The sequence below is a fragment of the Trichechus manatus genome, unplaced genomic scaffold (assembly GCF_000243295.1).
Source record: "Trichechus manatus latirostris isolate Lorelei unplaced genomic scaffold, TriManLat1.0 scaffold00260, whole genome shotgun sequence".
Classification (NCBI taxonomy): Eukaryota; Metazoa; Chordata; class Mammalia; order Sirenia; family Trichechidae; genus Trichechus; species Trichechus manatus.
In genome coordinates, this window is record NW_004444196.1 from 2,171,690 (window position 1) to 2,179,917 (window position 8,228).

The window sequence follows — 8,228 nt, forward strand, 5'->3', positions numbered from 1 at the left end:
CTGCTGTCAAGTCCCCTCAGACAAATGGCAACCTTATGTACAACAGAAAGAAATGTTGCATGTCTTGCGCCATCTTCATGATTGTTAAGAAGTTTGGTTCTACTGTTGTAGCTATTGTGTTAACACAGCTCATTGAGAGTTTGTCTTGTTTTCTCTGACCCAACATGAGGAGTCCTTTTCTAGCAATTGATCTTTCTTGATGACATGTCCAAAGTAAGCAAGTCAAAGTCTCACTGATCATTCTCACTTCTAAGGAGCATTCTGGTTGTATTTCTTTTAAGACTGATTTGTTTTTTCTTCTGTATTCAGTATTCTTCATCAAATCACAATTCAACTGTATCACTTATTCTCTCTTCCATTTTCATTGCCAAGCTTTCATATGCACGTGAAGTGATTGAAAAGATCATGGCTTGTGTCAGGTGCCCCTCAGTCATCACTGTGACATCTTTGCTTTTTAAAACTTTAATCTTTTGGTGACCCAAGCATTTTCTTCTTTGAATTTTTTGTTGATACCAGGTACTTTCATTAATGGAAGCATTCTGAATCGTTGAGTGTATCTGAATTTTTGGTAGGTAGTACGGATTTTTTTTCTTGCCCCTTCCCACAAGCCTACCCTAAATGTTTAGTAGTACATACAAAGTATGACTAATTATACCCAGAATCCCCATTGGGGTCTCTTGGTACATATGTGTAACAAATAAAAATTTTCAAAATTTTTATTTTTCCTACCAGAAATTCAGATATCTTATTCAATGCCCTGTTAAAACAGTAATTTGTGGCACATGCCCGTTTCTTTGGTTTCAAACAGTCATAAAGGCCCCTACCTTGTGGCAGCACACACTATCAGTGGTACAGTAGCTTCCCAAAAAACCCCCCTAAAACCCAGCCAAACGCATTGCTGTCAAGTCAATTCCAAGTCATAGGGACCCCATGGAAACCCTATAGGACAGAGTAAAACTGCCTCACAGGGTTTCCAAGTAGCAACTGATGGATTTGAACTGCTGACCTTTTGGTTAGCAGGTGAGCTATTAACCACTGCACCACCAGGACTCCCCAATAAGTTCCAGAAGCTAAAAAAAGTTCATGGTCACAATACGCACTGCTGGGCATGGAAGGGTTAACGATATTTTTTGAAGCAAATTTGCCCAATGCAATACATCATTTGATTTACTGACTTCTGCTTATATTATTTTTAATATAATAATATATTATATACTAAATTAATAAAATTAATAGGCAGAATATGGAAACAAATCAGACTCTGGTTCAAGATATTTGCTTATTTATTTCATTTATTCATTTACTCATAGTTAAGTCAATTGACAAATGTGCTAGTCACTGAGATTAGAAATATGAGTATTAAGCAATTGCTAAAGAGCCCTGATGGTGCAGTGATTAAGAGCTAAGGCTGCTAACCAAAATGTCGGTAGTTTGAATCCACCAGCCATTCCTATGGGGCAGTTCTACGCTGTCCTATAGGGTCGCTATGAGTCAGAATTGACTCAAAGCCAACAGGTTTAATTTTTTGTTTCTGGCCTTTACCCTCGATCAATAGGGTTTAATAGGGAACATAGACATGAAAGAAATAATTACATAGTAGTGGATCTACACAGGGAAAATGGAGCACAATGTTTTCAAAAGATTTTACAAAGGACATGAGACTTCAAGAGTTATTCTTCCAAATCAGGTACTTGACTATGGCGTGAAAGAGGGGATTACGGGGTTAGAGAGCATTTTAAAAAGAAATACTAGTTGTTACAAGACCGGGAAAGGGCATTAAATGACATACCTCCAAAACTTCAAGTACTTAGGTAGGTTGTGTACCAGTTTTTTATTACTGCATAACAAATTACCACAAAGTTAGCAATTAAAACAACAAAAAATTATTATCTAGCATATTTCTTTGGTCAGAAGTCTGGTCTATTTTAGCTGGATCATGTGATGGTTTAGGGATAATTCATTTTTTTCAGTTCTGGATTTAATAAATGATTTTGTTTTTTGGTTTGTTTGTTCGTTGTTTTGCATGGAAGCAGTTTTGTGTCTTAGTTTTAAATTGGTGACCGGTATTAAAAGGTCTATATGTAAGAGCCTAGAGAAAAACTTCAGAACGTGGAGTAATGGCTAGGAGGATATTGTTAAAGAGCTTTCTTTTTCTCTTAAATGGCATCAGTAAGGTAATATCAATTTGTAGCTTGAAGGAACTATCCTAGAGGAAACTGTGAAGTGAGAAACTGTATCATCAATATTCCTCTCAAGATGTGCTGTCTTTGCTACTAGCCCAGGCAGACACAGGAATAAGACCCTTCTCTGCAAACCTAGTCCACTTCTCAGAAATTTTTCCATCCTCCTATATTATTCCTAGTATTTTGTTTTGAACTCCTCTCTGCGTCATGATTCCTTGCTCTACGTTTTGTTTCCCAGTACACTTGGCCATAATTTTATTACTACTTAAATAACTTTTTTTTTTATCCTAATCCACTGAATTTTTCTTTGTCTCTTTTTTGTTTCTGAACACTATCTTATTAACAAGACGTAATGAAGCATATTTGGGGAGGGGAATAAAAGTTATTATAAACTACTTCATAGACACTAAATGCATTTCCTGTTATTTATATAAATGAGTTGTCTTTTACAGTAAAAGATTACTAGTTACTTATCAATATCAAGTGCATTGAGCCAGTCAGGCTGACATTGATAATAAAGCTTGAGAGTTGGAAGGACCTTAAAGATTTTTAATAATGCAGATCCTACATTCGCATACAGATAAGGAGACAGATAACTTCAGTAGAAGTTGAATTTCTTTTGTAAGGCCACATAATTAGTCTGAGGCTGAAAAGAAAAATCTGTCTTTTCTATCTTCGTAGGGCTTATTTCTACTATATCTCACTGCTTCTATTGGTCTGGCACTCAGGAAAGCCTCTTAAAAGTAATCATATACGAATAGTACTAGAAAACGCTAATATATTATATACCAGAAGGTGCTAAAGGAGAGGGGTCAACTAGAGACATAAATGCATGATATACACCTGCACATAGAATGTAATTGTAGTCATGAGAGAGATTGAAATATATTAAGAGAAAATGTCATAGAACTGAGCTTTGAAGAAGTCTAATGTTAATTAAAAAAAGAAAATACTGTTGAGTTGTTTCTGACTCATGTTAATTCCATGTGTGCCAGAGTACATCTGTGCTCCATACGGTTTTCAATGGCTGATTTGTTGGAAGTAGATCACCAGGCCATTCTTTCGAGGACTCTGGGTGGACTCAAACCTCCAACGCTTTGAGCAGCACTATGAGACACAAAAGAAATTTCCAGAAAGTTAGGAGAAAAACAGGAACAGACTAAGGGAGGAGATTCTTTCAAGGAGGAAGTAAAATGAATGAGAACATGAGTAAAATAAGGAGAGAAACATGCTCATTAGATTTACATTGAATTTACATACATATAGGTCATTTGTGCCATAAGGAAAAGTTGTTTCATTAGATTGATAAGGCAAAATGTAGATGGAAGTTACTAGGAGAGTTCTTGCAAGGCGAACATAAAACATATTATGAATAGTGGTAATTTTTAAAAATAGTATTGCTATGAAGGGGTAAACTGATATAAAGTATTAGTTGGAGGGAGAATAAGAGGTGGGGATTACATGTTCGCTTTACTGTTAAGTTTTTAAAACGATAATAGGAAGATAAGATTTTAATGGTAAATTAGGAAGATGTGTGAGAGAGCAGGGATACTCAATGGTTGAAGATCTTGGAGAAGGCCAGAGGGAATGAGAGCCAGCAAACATCAGGAGAAAAATTGTGCAGGTATACATGGGTGTGGTTTGAGAAAGTTGAAGTGTTTTCTGTTGTGATGACTTCTGTTTTCTCAGGGAAGCAGATGAGGTGGTGAAGTTGTATGTTGAAAAGAGAGGAGAAAGGGGGAAGAATCAACTTCTGGAAATTTTGAAATAACTATTGAAGTGAGTTGAAAAGCATATTAATTAATAAGGTAAAGTTTCTTTGGGGCAAAACCAAAACTAGAACATTAGTTCCCTGACTTGATATGTGATTATATTACAATTTTCCTCAGGTAAATACTCAAATTTAAAGTAAACAAAGATGAGCATTTAAAAAGATATTGTTTAATATATATGTTGAGACATTTAAGTGTAAAAGATTAATACCAATGATGTCTTATGTGGGAGGATTTTCAAAAACATCGCTCATATTCACTTTATTTAAATGAAAGAAAAGCAAATCTACTTATATATCTAGAAGATTTTAGAATAAGTGTATTTGAAAAGGTCAGAAAAATTATATATGAGCTTGAACATCAAAGAAGAGGAGAGTTTGGAGTCCTGATTTCCATTCAAACAAATACTTGAGTTACACAGCTAATATTTTATTTGGTTACCAAATGCAGGCTAATTCAGTTGTATCAGTTAATATTCCCATCAGCAGGATATGAGAGTGTCTGTCCCACCTAATTTTTGCCAACCATATTAAATATGCAAATTATTAGTTTTTGAAAGATGAGAAAAAACATTATGAAGGGAAAAACAATTATGGTGTTAATTTGTTTCATTTTCATTCTGAATTTTAATAATCTTGTGCTATGTACTTATCCTTTTTGTAAATATGTACATACACGTCCCATTTTTCTATTTGAGGTTTAGTGATCTTTCAGTTGATTTTCATGAGCTTTTATTATACTAAAATATTACTCCTTTGTCTTATTTGAAAGAAAGAAATTGTTTCTTGGCTCATTATTTGCTTTTTAACTTTCTTTAGGGTTTTTGATTATATACTGTGAAAGTTAAGTCCACAAAGTCTAAGACTGGACTAAGCTGTTTTGCTAAAGTACCTGCACAGCATTTTAACAGTGTCCCCTCCCACACCCTCCAGAGTACACATATACTGGTTAATAGTTTTACTTTGTAACCATTGTACCAAGGAGTTTGGGGGCCATTTGCAGCAACTTGTCGGCATAGTTTATTGATAACAGTGAGATTGATGATTTGCACATGGTCTCAGGGGCTCTATTTTGGGGACTGGTTATATAACAAGAATATGTCTAGGTGACCATCAGGGGGTATAAGAAATCCTGATTTGGTTGCAAGGTGCTTGCACAATGGACGTTATTTCTTACTATATATGACATAGTGTGATGGCTGAAAGACAGAACACAATAATGTGAAGTGTTTTCTCCTACTGTGCAGTGACAAATTAATAGAATATGGAGCATTTAAGAAAAATAAAATAATAATGATGAAGGTAATTATTATATATTGAGAGCTCACCTTATTCTGGACTCTGCATATGCATCACCTTAATTAATACTCCCAGTTAAATTATAATATGACCCGTTGCCATCAAGTCGATTCTGACTCATACTGACCATATAGGGCAGAGTAGAATTGCCCCATAGGGTTTCCAAGGAGCAGCTGGTGAATTCAAATTGCCAACCTTTTGGTCTGCAGCCAAACGCTTAACCACTGTGCCACCAAGGCTCCAAATTATAATATAGTGTTCATATATTATAAAAGAAAAAATTTGTTTAGAGAGGCTAAGTAACTGCCATGATTTTACTCAGATAGTGAAAGAGAGACTATTTGATTCCAGAAGTTGAACTCTTCAAGTTCTTTATTTAATGAACACTTATGTCGGCTTCCTATGTTCTAAGTATTCTTCTAATGCCATCACAATTAATAACTCATTGAAGTTCCATAATAACCCAGTGAGGTAAATGGTGTTATTAAGCTCTCCATTTTACAGACAAGGGGGCCTTACACTCTAAGAAAGTAGAAGAGCTGGGATTCAAATCCAGTCAGCTCCAAAACTGCTCTCACAAGGCTGTACTCACCAGTAAATAATAAGCCTCTTTATTGAATACTGGCTGTGCAGTAGGCATAAAGCTAAAAGCTTTTATGTCACCTGTAGATAATGAAAGGAACCCTGGTGACACAGTGGTTATAGTGCTCAGATGCTAACCAAAATTTCAGTGGTTCTAAAGGTCAGCAGTTCTAACCCACCAGCCTCTCCATGGGAGAAAGATGTAGTGATCTGCTTCCGAAAAAATTTACAGTCTTGGCAACACTATGGGGGCAGTTCTACTCTATTGTATAGGGTCGCTATGAGTTAGAATTGATTCATTGGCAGTGGTTTATTTTTTAGTGATAGAGAATGATACAAATAAATGCTTTTTATTGGAAGATTTTATGGGAGGGCACAGGAACAAAATCATAGTTAATGTTCATATATAAAAATGTATGTTATCTAATTATTCCCTACAACTCCTGTTCTTCTAGTGATTTGATATGCTGGAAAAAAAAAAAAGAAAAGAAATATATAAGCATAATTATAATGCAGTGAACAGTGTGATAAGTTCTCTAAGATGGTCATAGAGGACAAAGCGGAAGGTGATTAATTGAACTTGCGTTAAGAGTAGGGTGTGTAAATGCTACATAGGTACTTTTAAGCTGGTCCTTGGTGGAGAATCAAGAGTTCCTTCAGGATTCTCAGCGACATAATGGCTTGATCAAAGTCACAGAAGCCAGACATTTAGAAGACAGTGAGTAATCTAGTGCAGTTGAGTATTTTACTGTTGAGTGATGGTGTTCGGAGGAGTGACAGTATAATAATACATTAATAGAAAAAAACAAAACATTTTTTTAAATAATTTCAGTATGTGATATTTGCTAAGTGTTTAAAATATTCTACCCAATTTATTCTGACAACTCTTTCAGATAAAAGTCATGGTCTTCATTTTACAGATGAAGCAACTAAGGTATAGAGAAGGTATATTTCTTGCCCAAAATGACACAATTTTTAAAAGGCAGATGCAGGTTCTAAAGCTAAGTCTCTCTGTATCCAAAGCCCACACAGGTTTAGTAACCCAGTGATTATTTCTCTGAATATACAGAACAAGAAAATAGTTTGAACTTCTGTAGATAATGAGGAACTAATAAAAAAAAAAAAAAAGAAGAAGATAAGGAAGCAGAGGATGGATTAAGACACTAGTTTTGTTTTGTTTTGTTTTTTCCTCAGTTGTTAGGACAAGGAAATAAATTGGTTTGAAGCTTTGAGTAGATAATGAAAATACAATTGGTAACTTTGAAGAAATCACTGGAAAAAAAAATCCATATGAGCTACTGCACGTAACAATACGCCCTTCAAACACAAACTTGTAGTAGTCAGTGCCAGATTTGATAATAAAACATACCATCCTCTGACCTCTAAATAGGAAACCCTGGTGGTGTAGTGGTTAAGTGTTATGGCTGTTAACCAAAAGGTTGGTCTTTCCAATCTACCAGGCACTCCTTGGAAACTCTATGGGGCAGTTCTACTCTGTCCTATAGTGTCACTATATATTGGAATCGACTCAATGGCAACAGGTTAACCTCTAAATACGAAGACAAATGCCCTCTCTTGAAGTATATATCTTTGAATTGTGTGTATAAGTAAATCATATGTTTCAGCTGATCTATTCAACAGGTTACCTTCCATTATGGGTTGATTGTGCCCCCAAAAAATATGTATTGTAAATTCTGACTCCTACACCTGTGGTTAGAGCCCTGGTTGCACAGTGGTTAAGCATTCGGCTGCTAACCAACAGGTCAGCAGTTCAAATCCACCAGCCATTCCTTGAAAACCCTATGGGGCAGTTTTACTCTGTCCTATAGGATTGCTATGTGCTGGAATCAACTCAATGGCATTTTTTTTTTAATACCTTTGGTTATAATTCCATTTAGGAATGGGTTTTCTTTGTTATGTTAATATGGCAGTATTAGTGTAAGATGTGTTTTAAGCCAATATTTTTTGAGATACAAAACAACAGATTAAGCAAGTAAGCACAAATGGAGGGAAAGATAACATGCCACAAGATTGTCAAGGAGCCTAGGAACAGAAGCTGAAAAGAGACAATGACCTTTCCCCAGAGCCTACAGAGAGAGAGAGAGATCCTTTTTCTAGAGCTGACACCCTGAATTCGAACTTCTAGCCTCCTAAAAAAAGACTTAAAGAGCAAAGATGTCACTTTGAGGACTAAGGTATGCCTGACTCAAATGTATGAGAAAACCGGACAATGAATAAGAAGAATTGATGCCTTTGAATTATGGTGTTGATGAAAAATACTGAATATACCATGGACCGCCAGAAGAATGAATAAGTCTGCCTCAGAAGAAGTACAGTCAGAGTGCTCCTTGGAAGCGAGGATGGCAAAACTTCATCTTATACACTTTGAACAT